Below are 24405 nucleotides of genomic sequence, written 5' to 3'. Positions count from 1 at the left end.
GTTGTTGATATTTCTCTTGGCAATCTTGATTCCAGCCCAGGAGTCATACAGTCTGGCATTTCACATGATGTACTCTACATGTAAGTTAAATAAACAGGGTGCCAACATACAAACTTGACATACTCCTGAGGAGATACCCTATGTCCAAAGGCAAAGGAGAAGCCCCAGCAAGATGGTAGGCGGGGCAAATTCACATTTAGAATCAAACCTCATACCTGCCAGAGACTCTCAGAGGGCTCAAACAAACCGTGTGCACACCAAGACCCAGATATCCCACAGAGACTGAGACAGAACTGTGTCTGAGTGTCTCCTGTGGAGGTACAGGTCAGCAATGGCCTGCTTCAGGGTGGGGAGCGCTGAGTGTAGCAGTGCTTGCATGGGGCCTTTTGAAGGAGTTCGCCATTTTCTTCATTACCTCCACCATAGTTTCAGTTCACTTCAGTTCAGTCGCTCAGTCGTGTCTGACTCTTTGCGACCCCATGGACTGCAGCACACCAGGCCTCCCTGTCCATCACTAACTCCCGGAGTTTCCTCAAACTCATGTCCATTGAGTCGGTGATGCCATTCAACCATCTCATCCTCTGTCATCCCGCTCTCCTCCTGCCTTCAATCTTTCCCAGCATCAGGGTCTTTTCAAATAAGTCAGCTCTTCCCATCAAGTGGCCAAAGTATTGGAGTTTTCATATGTAGTAATGTCCATGTGTAGATTTGTCTCTTTTGTTGTTGGAAGAGAGTGTTTGCTATGATCAGTGTGTTTTCTTGGCAAAACTCAGCCTTTGTCCAGCTTCATTTTGTCCTTCAAGGTCAAACTTGTTTGTTACTCAAGCTTTTTCTTGACTTTCTACTTTTGCATTCCATATCCTGTGATGAGAAGGACATCTTTTCTGGGTGTAATTCTAGAAGGTCTTATAGGTCTTCACAGAACCATTCAAATTCAACTTATTTGGCATTAGTGGTTGGTGCATAGATTTGTTTTACAGCAATTGAATGGTTTGTCTTAGATGTGAACAGAGGTCTTTCTGTCACTTTTGAGATTGCACTCAAGTGCTGCATTTCAGACTCTTTTGTTGATTATGAGGGCTACTCCATTTCTTCTAAGGGATTCTTTCCCACGGTAGTAGCTTCAATGGTCATCTGAATTAAATTCTCCCATTCCCATCCTTTTAAGTTCATTGATTCTAAGATGTTAATATTCACACTTGCCATCTCCTGCTTAACCACATCCAATTCACCTTGATTCATGGACCTAACATTCCAGGTTTCTATGCAATATTGTTCTTTATAGCATCGGACTTTACTTTCACCACCTGACGCATCCACAGCTGAGTGGCATTTCCATGTTGGCCCAACCTCTTCACTCTTCTTGGAACTATTTCTCCACTCTTTCCCAGAAGCATATTGGACACCTACTGACCTGAGGTGCTCATCTTCTGGTGTCACATGTTCTCCAGTGGGCCACGTTTTGTCAGAACTCTGCACTGTGACCCATTCATCTTGGGTGGCCCTGCATAGCTTGTCTCATTGCTTCATTGAGTCACACAAGCTGTGATCCAGAAATACCCCAAGGAATATATTTATTACTAAAGTGAGGGTACCTAGAGCTGATTGTCCAACTCCATTTCTGTAAAGTACTGAAAATTTTAATGATGAATTATAAGTCTCTGAAGAATAATGTGAAAATAAAAAGCAAACATATTTTAGTGAAGTTGAAGGTACATAAGAGGATATAGGCAGTGGGGAAAGGTGTGAATGAAAGTTGATAATTTCCAAGAGAAAGGTCTTTTTAATAGACAGTAATGTTGGTCAAACTAATCCATAGCAGATAAGGGGGTTATCGAGAGAGTCTAGATAATATTTTGGAGATGGGGATGAAAAACTTAGAAATGTAGTTTGAATTTTGCCTTCAGTCTGTTATATTGATTTATTTTCTGGAGGAGAAGGTACTTTGTGTTTTTAAAAATGATTTCCACACTTACACTATTCCTCAAGTAGTCATAGCAACATTTTCACATAAAAAGTGTTTGTTTCTGAATCTCACTAACTGGATATTTTTCATACATGAGAACATGCTCTTGTTCAAGGCAACAGACTAGCTGACCCTTTCATACTTGTAAATTCCATTGTCAGAATGCATCAGTCTCCTCTTGGGGAAAATCAGCAGAAAAAAAAATGTATATTTTCATAACTCTAAAGTGAAATTGGTTGCTGTTCATAAGAAAGATGTGTTTAAACATACAGGTTCCAACCCAGTTGCCCAGGGTTAGCCTCAACAGCAGGCATCGGATACAGGATGAGAAAAATTGAAGTCTTGCTTCTCTCAGGAAGAGGCCCAACCTGGGAGCTGGGAAAGTGGGGGCTTCTTGGTTGCAGGCATCTGGAGGAGAGTCTCTGCCTCATTGCTGAGAGAGGAGGAGGGAGATGACTTGGTGCAAATACCATTTTCTTGTCTCTCTTTTCACACTTTCATCGGGTTCTTGATTAGTTGTTTCTTCATTTTCGGTTTCTCCTTAAGACCATTTCTAGAAGCTTTAAATGGATGCTTGGAAGAGATAATTTTCAACAGTACCATTGGTGAGTGAGTTAGCAGAGTGTCTCAGATGATCGTACTGGAAGTTGATCACTGTTACATGTATTTTTTTAAACATGTACTTTTGAATGGGTTCTTTTCATTTTTGATTACAGAAGTAGTACATATTCCTTATAAATCATCTCAATGATATAGGCCTTCGTAAAGTAAAATTAAACTCCCTTCCTGTCAATTCCATTCCTGGGATAAACCACTCTAAGTTAAAGTTAATAATTAAGTTTTGAAATGGTATAAAATGAGCTCTGTAGAAATCCATATTTGGATAAATGGCTGGTGACTCAGTTGTATTAACCCTTCCCTCATCAGTTCCAGAAATGTCCACTAGTGCAGCTTGGCCCCAGGCTGTGCAATGGACTGCACCAGTCCTGTCCAGTCTCTGGCTTTGACTTGCTCATGAATTTAATCTAGTGATCCATCTCAGAACTCATTTACCTGACCCACCAGAAGCAGCATTTGATACCACTGAGTATTCTCTTTCCTAAAAAACTCTTTTCGTCTCCCTTCTGACTCCCCAATGCCCAATTTTCCTTTTGTTTTTATGGCTGCTAATTTTTAGTCAACTTTATTGGTTGCTGCTCATTTCTCTGTAAATTTTAGAGCTCCAAGAGTTAGACCTTTGGCTCTGTTTTCCATCTCCATTTAGTCGTTTTCTGATTTTCATTCATCCTGATGGCTTTGAATTTGTTGTCTATACTCTGATGATTCCCAAGCGTGCATTGATAGACCTCATTCTAAACACCAAACACATGTATCCAAGGGACCCTTTTAGCCATCTAAGGGGTATCTCAAACGCCACATATTCAAAACTGAGCTTCTTATCTCATATGTCCCCTCCACTTGCTTTTCTCACAACCTTCTCCATCTTAGTCATGACGACACCATTCTTCCCGTTGCTCAGATCAGGAATCATGGCCTTTTCTCAATCTGACATACCCTATATTCTTTAACAAATCTTGTTGCCTCATCCTTAAAATTATATCCAGATTGGTGACCTCATCCCATCGCTGCTGTTGCCAGGATTCTGTTTTATTGTTTCTCTTACCATATAGACTTTTACATAATTAGGCTCCCAGCATTATACAGATAACATGTTCAAATATGATAATTAAGAAATTTATTTACAAAGAGATTTTTCAAAAGTAGAAAACCAGAACTGGACCTAGTGGCAGCTAGGTTATTTTCATTCCTGAGTCTGGAAGAATAATGTTATGGGTTGAATTGTGTTCCCCTTCAAAGGATATTGAAGTCCTAATATCTGTACCTATGCATGTGACCTTAAATGGAAATAGGATCTTTGCGATGAATAAGTTAAGATGAGGTTGTTAGGGTGGGCTGCACTCCAATATGACTGGTATCCTTATAAAAAGGGGAAACTTGGACACAGAGTTCACACGTACAGACAGAAGACAGTGTGAAGCCACAAGGACAATGCCCCCTGTAAACAGAGAAAACAACTCGAGTGTGTCAGAAATGAGAAGTATGAAACAGATTTTCCTTCACAGCACCGTGATTTTAGGCTCTGGACTCACAACTGTGTGACAACAAATTCTGTTACCTGCTCCACACTCACCTGTGGCAGCTCCAGGAAGCTGATACAAATGAAGAGAAGGTCAAGTCAAGTCTGCAGACTTGAGAGGATCAGCACCCTTTTGTTGAATAATATGAGCAGCCACAGGCAGGCCCACGGGGTAAAGGCAACGACCCAGCTGACCTCACTCGCCTTCCTCCCTCTGATCTCCCCTGAGGTGCCCCCATGCTTCCTAAGGAAGAGAAAAGGGTGAAGAGGGTGGAGGGCACGTCTGGGAGGACAAAGCCAGCCATCTGGGACACTTTGCAGCTAGTCTTCCTTTCATCTTTCTTTCTCCCTCCACCACCTCCTCTCCACCCAGGAGCCAGAATGTCACTCCTGGGCTAAAAACCCTCATGCCTAACACAACAGTCCTCACCGGATCTCCGAGGTTGTACATGTGGGGGGTCCGTTGCCTCTTACCACACCTCCCGGTCCTCCTTTCGCCTACTCTGTTGCAGCCGACGGGGCTCCTCACTTGGCATTTTCTCATCCACTCTCTGGAATGTTCCTTTTGCAGGTGTCTGCGTCACTTCCATTCTCTGTTCATTCAGGTCTTTACTCAGTAAGGTCTTCTCAGACCACTCTAACCCATTGTTCTCCAAGCACACTTCTTATTCCACTTCTCCTTAGTGTTCATACCATCTTAAAAAATAGAATTTTTTCTTGCTTGTCCTACTTATTGGCTCCTTCTTCCAGTGACTATGAGCCCCGAGGAAGGGATGTTTGCCTACTTTGTACACTGCTGGACTCCCAGTGCCTCGAAATCATGCCCGGTAGGAGGTTCCAAAGCATATATGTTGACTAAATGGATAATATTTTATATTTTCATAATTTATGTTTTTCTGTCTTACTAATTTAATCTACTCTAGTAATTGCAAGTTTTTTTTCTTCTTTTTTTTTTTTTTAAGACTAGTATTTCTATCAGCAAAATTTCCTGGTATGAAATGATTCAATGGGACAGTTTGCTTTGTTGTAGCTGATGCTTAATGACTTATTATAATGAACACAGAATCCCTAAAATCCAAATATACACACAAATCCCATATAAGGTATCTTTCTGATATGCCTGCAACATTCCATAATAATAAACAGTGCAACATCTAAGGAAGTTTGTGCATTCTTTCCGAGAGCCATTGTGTTGTTGGGCTTTCTTTTCACTCCAACCTCTCCAATGTACAAAAAAACTGTGTTCCTTAAATGTAAGTAATGATGGCAGATGGTATTTATTGTTTTGTTCAAAACTATTTTGAAAAATTTGGTCAGGGACAAACATGGCATTTCAGCTCACATTTCTTTTGGAAGAAGAAAATGTAAATAGCTAGTACCGCCAAATTGTACTGTCAGCTCCATGTATAACCATAAAGAAAAAATAATGCTGTTTTTATTGCTGTTCTCTTTGTAGATCTGATATGACAGGTCCTAGGTAAATATGTTTTTACTAAAAACCTATAGTAGTTGATGCTTTGAAATATCCCTATACTTTGCCAGGATTTTTGGACCCTGGATTATTATACTGATTTTGTGGTTATAATCCTTGTTATTTCTTTTTCCTCCAGTGTTCTCATTGACTTTTTGTCTTTTTAATTCTAATACAAATCACTGTCATGTTTTAGAGTCACTGCCTTTAAAATGTAGATCCTTATAAGTCTCTCTTGGTGTATCTGTTCAAACATTCAGGCTTTCCATGTGTATGTGTTCTTTATTGCAGAAAGGGAATCTGATTTAGCAAACACAAAGGAAATACTATCTATAGCTTTTAAGGACATTTTTTTGATGCCTTAAAGTTTACAGGGATTTGAAATTTTTAGTGAAATTCAGAAACTATTCTACATAACGTGGTAACCATACAGGAAAAAAAGATTAGCTCTTTGGGGGCAAAGGTGACTTCATTTTAGCAACATAATGAGGTCAGTGGCTCATGTTCCTAAGTTAAGCTAACCTGTTTTGATAACATAATAGTGTTCACAACAGTGTCTTATGCAAGGCACTCTTCTATGAGCATGAGAAGAAAGCTTTGATTTTTTTTGCTTCTTAAGTTTCTCTTCTCTCCCTTACAGTAGCCTCCATCAACCCCTCCAATTCTGAATTGTCTCTCTACACACCCTATACAATTTGCTTTCTTTCATTCCAGAAAACCACAAATTCCAAGGATGTGTTTTGCATATTCCCTCTGCACATTGCCCCCCGCCCTTTTCGAGATTTAAATTAAAATTGTTCTCAGTTCATCTATAAACTTGAAAGCAATCTACTTACAATTAAATGAGAAATACTTGTCCGTCAACATCGTTGGCAGGTGTATTTGGTTTAGGGAAGACTGGGTAGGGTGCTCAGAATGTTATTTAAATTGAAGTCTGAGATAACATCCTTTTTCTGTGGTCTCCAAGGCACAGATGGAAGCATGATCACATATTGAAAAACTTTCCTGGGTCTGTGACCTTGAATGTCTCTTCAGAGAATGAAACAACTAATTTAAAAATGAAATGCAAATGTGATTTGTGATTTTTATGCTACATACCCATGGATCTTTCAGGAAAAAAAAAGTCATTTAACTGAACTCAATTTTTTGTAATGAAAGTTAGTTACACCAGGGTAAATGTAAGCAAAATTTTTGAATGCACTAAATTTATTTTAAAGTGTTACTAAAATGTACAGATCATAAGTATAAAATAGGGGAAAAAATATAGAGACATCTCCACTTCTTAAAAGACTTAAAATCAGTTAGAAAAAAACACTATACAAAAAAGAGCCCAATTTAAAGGGCAATAGATCCAAACAAACTCATTTTAAAAAACAGCTTTAAAAAGAAGGATCATGGAAGATATTTACTCCTCTGCATCTTGGCTGACTATCCCTTAGCTTCAAGGGCAGTGCTCACTGCTGCAGCCTGGTTCGGCTGAAGCCCTGTGTTCGAAGAGACGGGTGTGCTCACTCGTTGCAGGGCTAAGTGGCAGCTAAAGTCTTAAGGCCACACGTTTATTAAGTTCAAAGCACTTTCAAGTGTCAGTTTGAAAGTTTCACATGTCACTTTGGCATGTGCTTGAAGAAGCAGTCCAGCAAGGAGGCCAGCTGGCCTGCAGTCATACTAACTGCAAAATAAACAATTAATGCTGAAGGGTAATATTTAGGTATCTGAGAGAGAACTTTAATCCTGTGAAATCCCTAATTGTGCTGCGCTCAAGTGTGATTCGGGGTGACAGATGCCACAAGTCCGCCTCCTGACTCACAGCAAAGGGTCACAACCAGAGAAGGAACAGAACTGGCTTGAAAAGAACAACAGAAGGCAAGGGGAAGGTGGTGGTGTCAGGAGACTGAAGAGAAATCCCTCTCGAAACGGGGGCCTTTCAAGCTGCTCTGATAATTGAGAAAGCATAAAGAATACTGGAATCTACTTTTAAAACCCTACTGCCAGAAAATTATGAATGAGATGGCACATTAACTATCGGATTAGATATTCCTCAATATGGATATGCCATATCTTCCATTGTGCATCTTTACAAGGAAGAGGGGAAGTGAAATATACAGACAGATCACTACCTGTAGGGCCACATGTTCAAAATTTCATAAAATAAACTTAAACATAGCACTTAGACAATTTAAACTGAAGCTTACCTTTCTTTCTCTCTAAAATCATGTCCAAAGTATGCCAAAATGTGTAGGAAATCACATAGAAATGAGGCAAATTATTTTCGTATATTTCTTTCCAGTAAATACTATACATACCACTTCATGGCAGTTATTGTAGCAGTGTGGCTTAGACAAAGCCAAACAAAACAGAACTCTCAACAATTGAATATTAAACCTCTCAGAGCCTCAATCAAAGTTTTGGAATAATAACCCAGCTTCATAGAAATCCTATGAGACTTAAAAGAGAAAGTAGGTATAAAATTAAAGTAACTGGGGCCATTATTATCACATTTCAAGGGATGGGTAAATGATATATGTGACTATTATGTGACAACATGTAAAATTTTAAGCTTCATATTTTGTGTCAAATTATAATAGTTAAAACTCCCTTAAGTAAGTACCGGATTGAAATGGACATTTTAAAAATATATAAGGGAAACTTGGACAGCTCTAAAATTCACAAGGACAAGATAAACAGGCCAAGGGAGGGGAGATTTGTGAAAAGATTTTTCTTTTGTTTTTTTAGATATGGTGCTAAAGTGCTTTTGAGTCTAGCTCATTCCTACTTAAGGCTTAGTTTGGGGTGCGTTCTTCTATTTCAGTTCTGTTTGCACTCCTTTCAAGAAGGCAGTCTGAGAGCTTGGTGTGTGCCCTAGGAGATGTGGGGTGCAAGGTTGGGATGTCTGACACCACATGAGACTCCTCAGTGCAGACACAGCCTGGAGCCACAGTGCCGAGAGAGCTGGCGCGGCATCCGGAAGCAAGTGGCCGCCCTGCGCGTGGTGGAGAGGCCTGCAGCGTCCCCAGGACCGCTTGTGCAGCCCCCGGGAGGAAGATAGGCATGTGTTAAGAGGGATCTTGTTTAACAAGGGTCTCTGCCAGGGAACTCCCAGGCATCCCAGTGGTTCAGACTCTGCACTTCCACTGTAGGGGGCACAGGTTCGATCCCTGGTCTGAGTACTAAGATCCCAGAGTGGCACAGAAAAAAAAAACAACAACAACACAAAAAAGGCCTCTGTCCACGTATGCAGAGTCTCTAAAAAGGAGAGTCTGTGAAAGTAAAGCTAGAGAAAGCCTGAGCCTTATGGGGGTGCAAAGGAAGCCAGCTAAAGCAAAGAGTTAGGGTAAGAGGAGTCCATCAGGGGATTTCTTAATAATTTATGAAAATATTCCAAGAGAAAAAGTCAGTCTTAGCTACCAGCCATTTCCAGAGAATCTAAAATCCTGTTTGATAATAGTCAAGTAAGTGAAAATGGAAGCCACTCAGTTGTGTCTGACTCTTTGTAACCCCATGGACTCTACAGTCCATGGAATTCTCCAGACCAGGATACTGGAATGGGTTGCCTTTCCCTTCTCCAGGGGATCTCTGCAAATCGGGGATCGAACCCAGGTCTCTTGCATTGCAGGAGGATTCTTTACCAGCTGAGCCACCAGGCAAGCCCTTAGTTAAGTAAAGCCTTCACATATTCTTTTCCTGCTTCCCTTTCTCTCTTCTCTTTCCAAGGAGTCAGAAACCATACGTTATCAGTTAGATTAGGTAAGCTTGTTCCAATGACAAATCCTAAATCTCATTGGCTTAAAAGAAAAGGTTCAATTTCTTATTTATGTCACATGTTCCTTGCAAAGTTGGCGGGAGGTCACTGCTTATTATAGTCCGTCAGGGACCGGGCTGATGGAGCTTTCACAGACACTGCAGATAGCACAGGGCAGAGACGCAGGAGGACCTCACATCAACAGGTAAATGCCAGTCCTTTAAACAGCTTGTCCAGGGGTAGACTGGGAGGCCTACCTGGACGCAGTGTGCCGGGAAGCGCGATGCTGTCACCTATATTGAAGACTGAGGATGAGAAATATTTGATTAACATCACCAACAGCTTCCACAATCTGCCTTTCTAGCTAAAAATAAAAATGTAAGCATTCTGTGTTTCAAAGTCAAAATATACTGCCTCCTTCTCAACAGATCCAACCTCAAAGCCTTATCCATTCTTGGCATTTAACTCTATGTCTAGGATTCCTGGGTGACAATCATTAGTCTCTGTATTAGGTCTGCTGTATTTCTGCTTACTCCTTGGAAGAAGTTAGGACCAATCTAGATAGCATATTAAAAAGCAGAGACATTACTTTGCCAACAAAGTTCCGTCTAGTCAAGGCTATGGTTTTTCCAGTAGTCATGTATGGATGTGACATTTGAACTATAAAGAAAGCTGAGCACCGAAGAATTGATGCTTTTGAACTGTGGTGTTGGAGAAGACTCTGGAGAGTCCCTTGGACTGCCAGGAGATTGAACCAGTCCATCCTAAAGGAGATCAGTCCTGAATATTCATTGGAAGGACTGATGCTAAAGCTGAAACTCCAATACTTTGGCCACCTGATGGGAAGAACTGACTCATTTGAAGAGACCCTGATGCTGGGAAAGATTAAAGGCGGGAGGAGAAGGGGACCACAGAGGATGAGATGGTTGGATGGCATCACCGACTCAATGGACGTGTGTTTGAGTAAACTCCAGGATTTGGTGATGGACAAGTAGGCCTGGAGTGCTGCAGTCCATGGGGTCAGAAAGAGTTGGACACGACTGAATGACTGAACTGAACTGAACTGAGTTTCCTCTTGACTTTGGAGCCAACGAACAAAAAGACACGTTATTTGCTATCCACATAGCTAAAACACCAAAGTAAAAAAAGGATAGAATAGCCACAGTATATAATCTCATTTGGAAGAAAAATGGTTTATGACAAATTTAAAAGCAGATGGTTTGGATGTCCCTGGTCCTGATGATGGGAGATGGGTTAGTCCCTGACTCTGTCCCCATGGCCCCTCTGCCATCCCTTTGTTCCCTCAAGTTCCGCTGTTGCTCTCTGTGGCTCTCTAACCTTCTCTCTGTTCCTTTTCCAGTAATCTTTGACAATATCTGAAACAGACACTGGAAAATGTGTTTGGCATTTAGATTTCTTAACATGCTTCTTCCTCATGTATACTGGCTGGGGTGGGGCTTTGGAGAGACAGGAGACAAATGTCATTTTATATCTTGAACAATCACGAATTATTTTAAACTAGGTCATTTTGGCAGTAGCACTCTCTAAATAACTCCAGGAACGTCTAGAGATGAGAATCTAATCTACTTGATTCAAGTCATCTCTGTGTTGCAATAGGCACATCTTTTGTTCTGTTCTAAATACATCTATTAGGTTTGCTGTATTTGTATGCTCTCTCCAACCCTTGATTCTTTCTCTCTCCGGAATTAGTTGCAGGCACGTTGAGATTTTTGTACATCTGTGGAAAGTCACATCATTGGTCTCATGTCCCTAAGCCATGTGATCCAATTCATAGTAATCGAACACTATGGTTTTAAATGGGTATTTGCTCTAATATTAATTAAATTTATCTGGTGGCTTCAGCAATGCATGTGTAGACTACCTTCTCAATTTGATCCTTGCTATAAAGCTAAATTTGAATCTGTATTTGTTACACGAAGGCTTTCTTAGTTTAGTTTTTTACTAGTAGGTGATGAAGAGTTTTCAAATTTCAGGACTTTCTTAATTCCTTTCATTTCTTTTAGAAAACCCAGTAATTCTTTCCTGACAAACATCTTTCTTATAGTAACTTGCCAAACCAGCCTTCAGCAACTAACACATACACAATGTTCTGTTTTTCATTCTCTCCCCTTCAAGCTACAGATTCATTGTTAATATCTTTCTAGTTATCATTAACTCAAATTATTTTCCAGGATGTGTTAGATACCAGTTTTTCTACAGCTTGTCATCTAGTCCCTAAACTAGTGTTTTAGATGTCTGCATGTGTGTGTGTGTGTGTATTATTGAAGTACTTCAGTTCTTGTCAGAAGAGGTTAGGTTCTCCTTGTATAACAATTAACTCCAAAATCTCAATGGTTCAGGAGAGTTTATTTCTTTTTCCCATTACATTTTTCTTGTTAGTTAGTGGGAAAAGAGGATGGGAACAGAGTGTCTGCTCAGAAGAAGCCATAACTGTCTTAAATGTAGCATTTATTACATTCAAAGGAAAGGCACTTCTTGGAGGGATTTTCATCAACCAGTAAATAAATTGTCATGCAAATATTAATAACTCATGCCACTCCCCACTTGCAACATACTGGCCAAAACTATAGATTCACTTTCACTCAGTTATAGGAAATATAATTCTTCCATGTGCATTTAGATGGAGAACTTTATTGGAAAACAGTACTAATGACAGAGACAATAAGGTTGTAAGCAGAGCTGGAGAAAACAGAGTTCGTGATATAACACCAGCCTCTCAAACAATGAGCAGCCTGCTGGAAGTTGACCCTAGCCAGGGAAGGAAAGAAGACTTAACAGTAAATCATGCTCAGAATTTTGATTGATGCATTACATTGCTCATCCTGAAGACTCTATTGTGATTGTGTTTTATGACTCTAGGTCTCATAGGTTTGTTTGTTATCTACTAGAAGTAAGTAACATATTAAAAAAAAAATTTATCCAGTGGCCCCACTGGATTAACTTTTAAAATGTCAATGGGAGACAGAAATTTGCATTTCTATTATGAGTTGCTTTCTTTGGCATAGCAATTACCATCATCATGACCACCTGCTCCATCATCATCAGCTACAATTATATTTATAAAAACTCTGAACTGATAGACATAATGCATTAATTTTTTCCTACTTGTCATCAGTCACTTATCTATAGAAACTGTTTGCAGACAACATTATTTTATATATCAGGCAGTCAGTTTAGTTGCTCAGTCATGTCTGACTCTTTGCAATCCCGTGGGCCACCAGGCCTCTCTGTCTATCAACAACTCACAAAACTTGCTCAAACTCATGTCCATCGAGTCGGTGATGCATCCAATCAACTCATCCTCTGTCGTCCCCTTTTCTTCCTGCTTTCAATCTTTCCCAGCATCAGGGTGTTTCCCAATGAGTCAGTTCTTTGCATCAGGTGGTCAAAGTATTGGAGTTTCAGCTTCAACATCAGTCCTTTCAATGAATATTCAGCACTGATTTCCTTTAGGGTGGACTGGTTGGCTCTCCTTGCAGTCCAAGGGACTCTCAAAAGTCTTCTCCAACACCACAGTTCAATATATACTTAGCAAAACCTAAAAACAAAAACTGATATTAGGATTAAAGAAATCAAAGAATACATGAATAAATGAAAAGATATCCTGTGTGCATGAATTGTAAGAATACATATTGTTAAAATATCCACATTACCAAAAACCATCTATAGAGTCAGTGCAATGCCTATCAAAATTCCAAGGGCATTTTTTACAGAAGTAGGAAAACACTCCTAAAATTTATATGGTGCTACAAAAGACCTTGAATAGCTTACCTGGTAGCCCATCTGGTAAAAAATCCACCTACAATGCAGGAGACCCCAGTTCAATCCCAGGGTTGGGAAGATCCCCTGGAGAAGGGAATGGGAATCCACTCCAGTATTCCTGCCTGGAATATTCCATGGACAGAGGAGCCTGGTGGGCTACAGTCCATGGGGTTGCAAAGAGCTGGGCATGACTGAGAGACTAGCACACACACAAAAGACCCTGAATAGCTGAAAGAAAATCTGGAGAAAGAAGAACAAAGCAGGAGGCGTTCCACTTCCTGATTTAGGCTATGATATAAAGCTATAGTCATCAAAACAGTATGGTGCTGGCATAAAAACAGACAGATAGACCGATGGGACAGAACCAAAATCCAGAAATAAACCCAAGCATATAAAGTCAACTAATGTTCAACAGGAAAGCTGAGAATACTCTTCAATAAATGGTGCTGAAATAACGGATATTCACATGTAAAAGAATGAAACTGTACCCTTTCTTACACCATTCATAAAAACTAACTGGAAATGGATTAAAGACTTGAATAAAATACCTGAAGCCATGAAACTCTTAGAAGAAAACACTGGAATAAATCTTCTTATCATGGGTTTAAGTAATATTTTTTATATGACACCTAAAGCACAAGCACAAAATTTTAAAAATAAATAAATAATAGTACTGTAGCAAGCTAAAAAGCTTCTATATTGCAACAGAAACCAACAACAAAGAACCTATAGAACAAAAACAAATATTTGCAAACTATTTAACAGATAAGAGGCTTTCCCAATGTATGAAGAACTCATAATAATTCAGTAGCAAAACAGCAATAACAAAAACAAAAATGGGCAAGAGACCTGAATATGCATTTCTCCAAAGAAGATATGTAAAAAGCCAGCAAGTGTGTGAGAAGATGTTCAACATCACCAGTTGTTAGGGAAATGGCAGTTAAAACCACAGTGAGATACCACCTGTCTATTAGAATGGCCATCACCAAAAGGATACATTAACATATCCTACTGTGAATGTAGAGAAAAGAGAACCCTTGTTCCCTGTTAGTGGGAATGTAAATCAGTACAGCCACCAGGAAAAACAATGTGGAGGAGCCTCAAAAAAAAACAAACAAAAAAAAATATATATATATATATATACACACATATATAGAATCACCATGTAATCCAGCAATTCCACTTTGGGAAATATATCCAAAGAAAATGGAAACGGAATCTCAAAGATGTATCTGCACCCCTGATATTCATAGCAGCATTATTTACAATAGCCAAGACTTGGAACCTAAGTATTCATCAAAGGATAAACGGAAAAGGAAGTTGTGAGATATATCTATTTACCGATCTCTATTTATTGATATTTGTACACATACCTACACATATGCATGCACACACATGTGCATACAGATACACACACTGGAATGTTATTCAGCCATTCAATAGAGGAAATTATAACCACTTACAGCAACAAGATTGGACCTTGAAGGCTTTATACTAAGTGAAGCAAGCCGAACAGAGAAAGACAGATACCATATGATCTCACTTATATGTGGCATCTAAAACTCACAGAAAATGAGCTCAGACTTGTTGTTACCAGAAGCAGAGGGTAGGGAGAGGGAGAATTAAAGGAAGGTGGTCAAAAGTACAAACTTACAGTTATAAGAGGTATATACTAAGGACGTCATGTACAATATAATGACTATAGTTATTGTATAGTATATAGCAGAGTTGTAGAGTATATAGCAGAGTTATTAAGAGAGTAAACCTTAAGGGTTTTTATCAAAAGGAATTTTTTTTCTTTTTTATTGTATCTATATGAGATGATAGATGTTAGCTGAACCTATTAAGAAAATCACTCCACAATGTATGTAAATCAAGCATTCATGGTCAACACCTTAAACCTATATGGTGATATATGTCAATTATTTCTCAGTAAAATTTGAAAAAATAGTATGAAGACAGTAAGGAAAAAAATTTCCTCAGAATCAGTCTTTATATAGCAAAACTCTTGCCTGTCTTTCTGATTGAAAGTACCATAAAAGAAGTAATTTTTTCTTCTTTTTGTTTCCCACGCACTCTGTGCCTTTGATTGCAGGCAGCATTAGGTGACTCTAAATTAAGCTGAAATGGAAATACCGAGTGGACACAGGGTTATCACACAGTGTTTAAGGGAGAGGTGGGGACGCAGGCTCACAATAGGCAAAGGAAGCTTTTAAGTCTCAAGGACGTTAATTGCTGGACAATTTCTGCATTGGAAGGAAGCAGGAACAAATTCCAGTTATTTGTCTCACCTTGTCAGTCCCCTCATGATTCAAAATGTGAGAGAGAGGATTGATTGACGAAGCTTAGTTTAATTACCTACCCACATTTACTGTATCTCAGAAATGAAAAGAGCGATCTGTTTTTGATGGAAAGATCCTCTGGGGTTTTTTCATAGCACTGTATTTTACTATTTCCCCAGATTGTTCAGAATGGGAGAGAAATATGTCTCCTTCCCAAGACAAAGAGTACCATTAGGAACACTGGTAGTGGTTGCTTGGTAACCAAAAACCAAACCAAAGGGAAAATGCACATAACCAGTTTTCTTATATTGCATGAAGGTGAAGTGTTTGAGGAACACTCTGGACCTCTTTTTGTTACTACACTGTGCATTGAAAACTAAACAGAACAGCAGCTAAGAGTTTTAGGTTCTATAGGGCCACGTCTTGGCCAAAATTGCCTTCTCTTCTCCCAGATTTAGTCATTCTCTAGATAACTGGTAAACTGACGTGATTTTCTCAGTACAAATGAACTGATTTATTTGAGCCTTTTCCTGACGCTGACAATTAATTCTTGGTGGAGGCCAGACCCCACGGTTGGTGGTGTGATGGTGGTGGAGGCAGTGAATTACGACTGGGCTGATTCCTTGGAGTTTTCTGCAACATGTGCAAGGATTACACGAAGCCTTGTCATTGCAAATAAGCTAGTACAGAACCAAGATGTAGCATTCATTAGAACCATAATGCAAGTATTATAGCTCATTTGAGGAAAGTTCCAGAAAAAGAAAGGAAACTGTTTTCTCTTTGCATGAGAGACGGCAAGAGTAAGCTATTCTGACATGCATTGTGTTTGTGTTTCCTGGGCTTTTTCTATTTATGTGCATAAAAAATTAAACCTTTGACTGGATAGCAGTTGGCAATGGTTCATTTTTATTCACCACTGTCCACTGACTGGATTGAATAATTACAATTTGTCCTACCATCTGAGACTTTCCCTGACATTTGGCTGCCTCTGCCCTGATGCTCATTTATGTTGAAGTTTGTACCTGCTCATTAACCGATTTGTCCTAAAAATAACTTTGAAAGTCTCAGATCCTGAGCTGTTAGCAGTTAGCCTATATAGTTCAGACTGTAAAATCGGCGTCTGGCTAGAGCTCAAAAAGCTGGCTCTGTTCTCATTTTTAAGACTAAGGTGAAGAAATTTATTTTGAAACTGCTTCTGATTACCTCTGAAAACTATAAAATACTGAAAGCTATCATGAAAGATGTGCCTCACTGTGCGGCAGTGTTCATTACATCATCCCAGGCAGCAGAATTCAATTATGATATCTATCTTGGACATGTGGTAAAAGATACCATCTCTTCTCTTTTCCACAAAACCTTAAGCACGATCACTTAGCAACAGTACTGTTTTTCTCTATTTTTTTTGTTAAATATTTCCATGCAAAAATTTTGCAATTTTTTAGAAATAAAGGAATCAACCTAAAATTATTGGCACTTTAGAGTGTCAGAACTTGTCACCCTGCTTATTTAACTTATATGCAGAGTACATCATGAGAAATGCTGGGCTGGAGGAAGCACAAGCTGGAATCAAGATTGCCAGGAGAAATATTAATAACCTCAGATATGCAGATGACACCACCCTTATGGCAGAAAGTGAAGAAGAACTAAAGAGCCTCTTGATGAAAGTGAAAGAGGAGTGTGAAAACTATGCGAGAAACTATGTTGGCTTAAAGCTCAACATTCAGAAAACTAAGATCATGGCATCTGGTCCCATCACTTCATGGCAGATAGATGGGCAGACAGTGGAAACAGTGGCTGACTTTATTTTTCTGGGCTCCAAAATCACTGCTGATGGTGATTGCAGCCATGAAATTAAAAGACACTTACTCCTTGGAAGGAAAGTGATGACCAACCTAGATAGCATATTAAAAAGCAGAGACATTACTTTGCCAACAAAGGTCCGTCTAGCCAAGGCTATGGTTCCAGTGGTCATGTATGGATGTGAGAGTTGGACTCTAAAGAAAGCTGAAAGCTGAAGAATTGATGCTTTTGAACTGTAGTGTTGGAGAAGACTCTCGAGAGTCCCTTGGACTGCAAGGAGATCCAACCAGTCCATCCTGAAGGAGATCAGTCCTGGGTGTTCATTGGAAGGACTGATGTTGAAGCTGAAACTCCAATACTTTGGCCACCTGATGTGAAGAACTGACTCATTGGAAAAGACCTTTATGCTTGGAAGGATTGGGGGCAGGCGGAGAAGGGGACGGCAGAGGATGAGATGGCTGGATGTCATCACCGACTCAATGGACATGGGTTTGAGTAAACTCCAGGAGTTGGTGATGGACGGGGAGGCCTGGCGTGCTGCGGTTCCTGGGGTCGCAAAGAGTTGGACACAACTGAGCGATTGAATGGAACTGAACTTATTTGGTAACATTTGCATTTGATCTTTGAGTTGAATATTTTCAAGTTTGGCTAACCCAATCCTTCATTTTCATAACAAGTCATTCTAGGACTGTTGTTGTTCAGTTGCTAAGTCATTCTAAATCTTTGCAACCCCATGGACTGCAGCACGCCAGGCCTCCCTGTCCCTCGCTGTCTCCTGGAGTTTGCTCAAACTCATGTCCATTGAATCGATGATGCCATCCAAACATCATATCCTCTCTCGCACCCCTTCTCCTGTCTTCAATCTTTCCCAACATCAAGGTCTTTTCCAGTGAGTCAACTGTTCACATCAGGTGGCCGAAGTATTGGAGCTTCAGCTTCAGCATCAGTCCTTCCAATGACTATTCAGGGTTGATTTCCTTTAGGACCGACTGGTTGGATCTCCTTGCTGTCTAAGCCACTCTCAAGAATATTCTCCAACTCCACAATTTCAAAAGCATCAATTCTTTGGTGCTCATCTTGTTTATGTTCCATGACTACTAGAAAAACCATAGCTTTGACTATCCAGACCTTTATCAACAAAGTGGTGTCTCTGCTGTCTAGGTTTGCCATAGCTTCTATTCTAGGAATAATTTCACGTATGTAAAGATTCTAAGAGGAAATTCCTATTTCTGGGATTCCATTTGGGGATTTATGGGTAATTTCTTTTGTGGTGTTAAGGAGAAATAATTTTTAAAAATTTTGATGCAAATTAGTCTATATTTAATGCAATTAATAAAATAAAAATAGAATGATTAGTAAAATGAAATGTGGTAGGTGGGTGAATAGGGGAAGTTTTGATAGATTTGAAGAATTTGAAGTAATATAGTATAAAGTTAAATTGGTATCATATTTAGGGTAAGTCTTCATCTACTGATTTGGCACTTAGTGTTTACCTGTACAATTATTTGTTTTAAAAACATTATCCTATATTCTAATCTCCCTGAGAATAGATACCTTAAAGTGTTTTTCTCTTTTTATTGAGCACAAAACTCAGCATATATAATGAACTAGGTAAAAATTCTTATTAATGGTATTAATACATAACATAATTTTAAGTTAAATATTATCTAAAAATTTACAAAACTCCCCAGTTTTGTCTCTTTTTTCTTCCCAGAAATTATTTATCTGAAATAATATAAATCTACAATGAATTTTCTTCTGAATCTCAGTTGCCTCATGTTAAATGGTATCTCAAGCAGAAAATATGGCTTTTTATATTTTATTATAATTTTAAAAATGAACAAATAACATCAATTAAAATGATATAGGAAGATGCAGTGAAAAGTGAAATTTTACACTTAGTAAATACCTTGTCCCACTCTACTCACTAGCAGTTGTAGCCACTAGTAATATTTTGTGTCTTTTCAGAAAGTTTCCTTATAGAAATATACATATGTGGTTATAATTATTTCAGGACTATATGGTCAAAAATCCATGCATATTTAGTGCATAGAAGGTATAAATAATATATTAAAAGGAGAATATATATCTCCCTTAAAAATATTTTGTCATTTCCATTTTTGTAGTTAATATTGTAATTGGGAAATCTCAATACATATAAATTAGCTAACCATTGACTAGAATGATTTTGTATGAATATATGATAATTTAACATTCTTAGTCCTGATAGATAAATAGTTCTGTTGATTCTGACTTTTAGGTATTAAACATAATGTTTCAGTGTTCATTCTTGCACATATATCTTTTGAGTAAATCATAAGGTCACAGAGTTTGCTAGCCTATTTTTTAATTTATAAATTGTTTTTAGAGTCAGTTTAGGCAATTTATGTTTTCCGTTAAAAATATATTTTATTCATATTTTCAATCTAATAAAACAATTCAGCCAAGGATTTTTAAGATCATTCTTAATTTCCCAGTGTTCACATTTTTCCTTTTTTTTTTAATTTTTAAATTAGGATATTTATTTCTTTTACACTGTCTCACGTTTAGGTTGGTAGTCTTTGAAAAATGTTTCTCTTTTGTTTTCCAATTCACTATTCTTTCATTTTCCAATTTGTTAGTTTTGTTTTTAACTAAATTATCTCTGGTTTTCTTATATCTATTTTTTATTCTAGCTTCTTCATATGAATGCTTAATTAATCTATTAAGGCTATGTGTCTGTTCTAAAATGAATCTGATTTTTTGTTTTCAATTTATCAGCATCCTACAGGAACAATGTTAAAAGTCAATTTGTTTATATTTCTTCATTTTTTTCCTCATCTAACCTCTACCCTTCTCCCCTACACTTTATTTTCCAATTTTGCTATTCTCAATTCATATCGCTAGGATTTATAATATAAATATTCTATAAATAACTGTAATCCCCACAGTTTAACATAATAAATATATTTTTCAGTTTTTAGTTATCTTTGACACTCAGTACTGGTACATTCAACATAGCTTCTCCATACCTTTCCTGACTTAATTGACTTTATCACCTAAAGTTTTTCTAAGAAGGCGTCTTAAAGGACATTGTTATTTTTTGCTTAACTTAAACATATATTTTTTGTAATAGCTCTTTGTTTTTTTTTCCTTTTGGAAATCAACTTGTCCTACTCTTAGTTCTTATCATCTAGGTAAGGCTGACTTTAACCTCTAGCTCCAAGTATAACCCACTTATAGTCAAATAGAGCACCCCATCTCGTTAGCCATTTTAACTGATTCAGTAAGGGCAGTGAACCAAGATAGAATGAAATTCATTTATTGAACAGTTACTAAAATCAAGGGGAACATGAGACTCTTTTTGCAGAGATTTTGTATAATAAGTCTGTATCCAGTTTTGCCATTGTGAGATAAATTTGTACTTAAGAATAAAGACAGTGCAGAGGAAGCCAAGGTTTGTAGATGGAGAAAGAAATATATCCTCATGTGACGATTTGAGCCCTTGGACTCATGTCTGGTTCTGTTCACTTGTACTCTCCAGTGAAATTAATGCAGAGTCAACTCCCAGCAACTTTTTCTCACCAACTCAACTATATTTTCTGTCCTGAACATTTATCACCAATCAGAACATTTAGTGATACCCCTTTCCTTTTTCATCGAGAATAGGAATTCTATGTAACTCATAGTAAACTCGGCATTTTGAAGGGGTGTGTGTGTGTGTGTGTGTGTTCATGATGATTTAGGGTTGTGATATTTCATTATTACTGGTTCTTTGTACCAGTTGCAAATCTACTTGCCACCTGTGAACTCTCCCAGAACTTCCTTTCTTACAAGCTGTATCTAGTGCATACAGAGTGTCCTCAGTTTTCTTACTCAGGCCATCTCCCTTGACACAATATCATGTAACACAGGATAGCATGTGCTCCTGGATTCTTCCGCTACCAGGCTGTCCAGTGTCAGGCATCTGGGGCCACTGGTAGGACTTCTGAGACTGTGGATGTGCACATACATCCATATGTCTGTCCTTCAAAAAGTCTGGGGGCTTTGGGACTGCTTTGTGTGCCTTATGTTCAAATTTATCAAACACTCGTTGTATTTGACAACTGTGTTTCATAGTTTTGGTTTTCCTCATTTTCTAATTTTACTGAATATGAAATTTCCTTATTTTATGTGCTAGTTCAGTTAGATTCAAAGAGCATGGTAAATAGAAATGCCCGGAGGATCTTTAGTCCCTTAACATTGATATCTATGATATGGTGCAAAGGTTTGTTTTAAAGAACCATATAGATAAGCCTCTTTTCCCACCTTTTCAGCCTTTTTTGAAGTTTTGTTTTAAATTTTGTATTGAGGTATAGCTGATTAACAATGTTATGAGGGTATCAGATGAACAGTGAAAGGACTCAGTCATACATGTACATGTATTCACTGTTTTTTCTTGAATAAATGATTCTTAATATTATTCCTATAGCATGTTGCATATATTTTTATAATAATCTTTTATTCAATATTCATTAACCAGACACTAGTCAATTTGTTTCATAATTTTTTATATTGTAGCATAATGTTTTGTTTAACTTTCTTTCTCTCCAAATGTAATTTCTAGGAAGAAAGGGACTGTTTTATTTGTTTTTTAACCTCTAGTATATAAACACAGTTCCTGGTAAATATTAAGCATACAGGTAATTATTGGTAAATAACTGGGTAAATGGAATAAGTACTTAGAAGAGAGGGTCTTATGATAATACCTCACTCAAGAAACTCTATTAGTTACTTGCAAAATGGAGTACATTAAATCAATTTAGAAATTCGCAGCCAATTTTAGTATGTATTTCTATGTATTTAAGGAGTCTCTGGGACTTCACTGATGGCTCAGATGGTTAAAAAAACTGCCTGCAATGCAGGAGAGCCAGGTTTGATCCCTAGTTTGGGAAGATACCCCTGGAGAAGGGAATGGCTTCCCACTTCAATATTCTTGCCTGGAATTCCATGGACAGAGGAGCCTGACAGGCTAAGGTCCATAGAAGTCTTTTAAAACACTTGACCACTATCCCTATGATGTTTAACATAATTAATGATAATTGCTTTAACATATAAAGTATTCAGCTTTCAAGTATTTCTGATTATTTTTTAATTCATTTTTTATTCACTTATTTGATAATGTTGATTGTTAACATGAGATATTAAGTTTTATTTGGAAAGATATTTTCAGAGCTATACATTATAGATTAACAGATTTAGTCTGTTCTCTCTACAAAAATATGATTTTATTGATTTCTGAATTATATTGCTTCTTTTGTGCTCTGCCTCATTATTACATTCCTCTTTTCTTTTTTTTGCTTTTGGCTTTCAATAGTTTTACTAAAACCTGTATGAGTGTACTTTCTGGATTAAGATTTTTAGGGTTCTTTCAATCTGCAGGTTGATTTCTTTGAATCAGTTTTAGAAAGAAAAATTGTGTTTAAATTTCGATTCTTTCTCTTTTCTGCTTCTGATACAGAAATTCCATGTATATTAGAAAATTCCACTAGTTTTGAGTTTTCCTTTTTTTTTTCCTTTCTGTGCTTCATTGTAGAACTTTTATTTTTATCTATTTTCCAAATCAGTCATTCTTCAGATGAATTTAATCTGCTATTAAAACTGCTGTTTATTTGTCTTATATACTTCATTCTGGAATTTCAATAGAATATTTTTTGACATCCAGTCTTCTTCAAATTTTTAATCTTTTATTTTCTTGAATTTACTGGCAGAATAATAGTAAAATTTATGTCTGATATCTTTATTATCTCATGCCCATCAGCTGTTTAGATTCTCTAGTTTACTTTTTCATGGTTTCAAATCATGTGCTCTTGTAACCATCCACTCCTATTTTTGATCAAATTACAAATATGAATTCATGAATTGCAAACAGTTTGCAGTATGAAAAGCTACAAAAGTGATTTGACATATGAGATCACGTTAACTACTTCCAAAATGGGTTACACATTTCTTCTTTAAGGCCAAGAGTACCCAGATATCAGAGATCATCTTATTGACTTGATTGAAATGATTCAAATTTGAACCACAGTCCTTTCGAGGGCTATTTCCACTTTTCCCTTAATCCTAAAATATAAGCTTACACAAATTCTGACAAGCTTGCCAAGGTCTCAGTCCTTGGCACTTAAACTGCATATGTTTTTTCTTACTCATGTAAGTCTTTGGAAAGCTCTGCTTAGCTTATAAAGTGGCTTAGTCATCTTTATCATGGTATGGAATCCATGGACACCTTTCAGTAAAAAATTTGTTAGATATCAGAGCTCGTTTCACTGGATATTCTTGTTCCAGAAATAGGTTCTACAATTTCTCGCTATTTTGTTAGTTTGTTGACATATTAAAAAAAAAAATTCTTGCTTTGTTGGTTGTTCACAGCTGAAAAGTTAATCTGAATTATCTATTCATTACCAGAAGCAGAAACGCTTATTTTCTTTGCACTTGATTTTGAATTTATGTGTGTTCTGACCCATTAGAGTGAGGAAGTGCTAATCAAGCTAGCTTTATAGTTAGAAACATATCAGAAGAGTTTTTGTTTGTTTAAATGCTCCTCCCAGTTCTCTGGGACAATATTTTTTTAAGTCGTACTATACTTTTGCCACCTGATGTGAAGAGTTGACTCATTCAAAAGGAATCTGATGCTGGGAAAGATTGAAGGCAGGAAGAGAAGGGGACAACAGAGGATGAGATGGCTGGATGGCATCACCAACTCGATGGACGTGAGTTTGAGGAAACTCGGGAGTTGGTGATGGACAGGGAGGCCTGGCGTGCTGTGGTCCATGCGGTCGCAGAGAGCCGGACGTGACTGAAGGACTGAACAACAACAGCATCTTGACAAAAGCATAATATCAATCACAGCTGTCACATTCTTGATTGGCTTTCTTACCATCCCACATTTCATCATCCGAATAACTTTATAAAGAACAATTTTTAAAGTCCAGGATCTCCTATAATGTGACTGGTCTGCTTTTCCATTTTTAACTCCACATATTACATGTATTCTCTCTGGCAATTGAAATCCATTTATTATTTTATTCCTGAAAAGGGCCTTGCATATTTCTGTTTTCATCCTTTGCTCAGATGTTTTCTTCTTTCCAGACTCTACTGTTTCCAGCTTATGTGCCAAAACCTTATTCATATGTAATATCCAACTGAAATGCTATCTCTTCATGAAATTCATCCTGATTATTCTCATTTTAGAGTTTGGTCTCATCCTAC

Source organism: Cervus canadensis, chromosome 4, assembly GCF_019320065.1.
Source record: "Cervus canadensis isolate Bull #8, Minnesota chromosome 4, ASM1932006v1, whole genome shotgun sequence".
Lineage (NCBI taxonomy): Eukaryota > Metazoa > Chordata > Mammalia > Artiodactyla > Cervidae > Cervus > Cervus canadensis.
Note: the sequence above shows the minus strand (reverse complement) of the source record.